Source organism: Salarias fasciatus, chromosome 7 (assembly GCF_902148845.1).
Source record: "Salarias fasciatus chromosome 7, fSalaFa1.1, whole genome shotgun sequence".
NCBI classification, from domain to species: Eukaryota; Metazoa; Chordata; class Actinopteri; order Blenniiformes; family Blenniidae; genus Salarias; species Salarias fasciatus.
The window spans coordinates 1,540-3,541 of record NC_043751.1 but is presented as its reverse complement, the minus strand read 5'-3'; the positions used below and the strand labels follow the sequence as shown (position 1 = coordinate 3,541).

Below are 2,002 nucleotides of genomic sequence, written 5' to 3'. Positions count from 1 at the left end.
TTTGGATTTGGAGTTAAGCTCAGTCTGGATAGGAGCCCATTGAAACTTCTTGCAGGGGGTGTTGGTTACTCCTTTGACTACAGCGCACTTCAGCCAATCAGCGCTTCAAACAGGGCCGGGTCTACGTAGGGGCAAGAGCCCCCCCACCCCCGCTGAACGCACATTTGTGCCCCCCCATACACTTGATATGACCCCCCTGAGACGAATGTCTGGCAACGGGTCTGGCTCCATACCGGAGTCCTGCACCTCGTCGTCGTGCGCCACGTGCCAGCCGTGCGGGGTCTGCAGCGTGAACACCCTCTCCGAGATCTGAACGGGAGAAACGCACGTGTGACCTCTGACCTCTGCTGACTGATTCGGCGAGACGCGAGTTGCGTGACGTTGCCAGTCCTCACCTGATCGCTGATTCCTGTGGCGATGTGGCCCACCTTCACCCGCCGGGCCTCTCTGATGCGAATGCTCCTCCGGCTGAAGTCTGGGATGCAGACGTCCACACCTGAGCCGCCGAGACACACAGCAGACACGTCAGAGATCCACCGTTTGGGAACACAGTTTGATGTGTGGTCATGTCTGACATGGCACCTTCAAAGCAGCAGGGCGGCGGCACTTGAGCGTGGCCCGCAGATCCACGCTGAACACCGGCGCGTCCGGCTGACTGTTGGAGGAGAAGACGCCGGAGCTGAGGTCGTCTCCGAGGCTCAGGGACCAGCGGCCGGAGTCCTGCGGGCGGGGACAAAACCAAACACCAGACTGGTTACGGTCAGACCTAACAGCTGATTATTTTTCCCGTGCCGTGGATTCACGTGATGCTCTCAGTACCTTCTTGTCCCATGGCTCCCAGTTGGAATACGGACCGCTGCTGAGACAGGACAGGAGCTGCTCCTGCATCTCCGCCGAGTGAAGCTGCGACAGACTGCTCAGGTAGAAATCTGCAGGAGAGCGGTGAGCGGGTTCAAATCAACTCACCTTCAACCCCACGTCAATATGTAAATTTGTGTTTGATCGTCAGCATGCAGAACCTCCTGGTGGCTAGGTGAGTGTTGAGGACCCTCAGGTCCAGAATGCCCCCCCCCCCCCCCCCCCCCCCCCCCCCCCCCCCCGTTTTTCTTGGGGACTAAGAAGTAGGGGGAATAAAAACCCGAGGGCGCCTCTGTCGCGCTCAGCTCCGGACCGCACCCCGGCGGAGGAGTGAGGCTACTTCTGCCTCGAGAGCGGCGCACCCGCAGGCATGCGAGCCGCGTACGAAGGATGCCGTTGAAGAGAGGCGGACGACCGGTGAACTGCAGGGCATAAAACCGTTTCTCAGTGTCCTGGACAGCCAGGGAGAAAGCGGTCCCAACAGAACACGCCACGCGTGAAACCGGAGCGTGAGTGCTGTACCACGGCCTGAGGGACGGCCCACCCTTCCTCCCGGCCTCGGGAGACGGGGGCCCGGCGAAAGGGTTGTGGAGCGGGGGTCCCCTGAATGAGTGCGGGCGGCCGCCAGGGGCCGCGGACCGCGCTTTGCTGGGGACAATCCGAGCAGAGGCAGCGCGATCCCGGAGTTTCCGGGTCGCTGTCCTCGGTGCTGATGTCGGAGCCTTCCGGGTCGCTGGCCGGGGTGCTGAAGCCGGAGCCGGGACGCTCAATAGCGGGAGCCCGGGACGGCAAGCTCCGCTGCTCCGAGGCTCCGCCGTGACAACACACGGGGAAGCCGAGGGAGCGCTGCCGGGAGCAACACGAATAAGGCCGGGATCGGGACGCTTTACGGCGGTACACCCGGGCCGGCGTGAGTCCGCCGTTCGGCGGAGAAACTCCGCTGGGAGCGGCATGAGTGGCGCCGGGGCTGGGGCGCTGCACGTCGGCAGCCCGGGGCGTAACGGCACCGCCGCTCTGACGCCTCGTCATGCTAACAGAGCGGAGGTCGGCGGACAAACGCTGCTGAGAGCGCTATGGGTGCGGCCGGGGCCGGGACACCCCACGGCGGGGATCCGGGCCGGGACGGAGAGAAATGCTCACTCGA

At 63.6% G+C, this 2,002-nt stretch overlaps 1 long non-coding RNA gene across 1 annotated transcript; it reads right to left on the bottom strand.

Annotated features, from left to right (window-relative positions):
* Positions 1-235: 235 nt before the first annotated feature.
* LOC115391236 (uncharacterized) lies at positions 236-616 on the bottom strand. The gene is made up of 3 exons (XR_003931753.1): positions 583-616; positions 396-496; positions 236-309 (listed from the first exon to the last, which is right to left on the bottom strand). It is a non-coding gene; the product is annotated as an uncharacterized LOC115391236 (long non-coding RNA).
* Between the last annotated feature and the right edge of the window lie 1,386 nt (positions 617-2,002).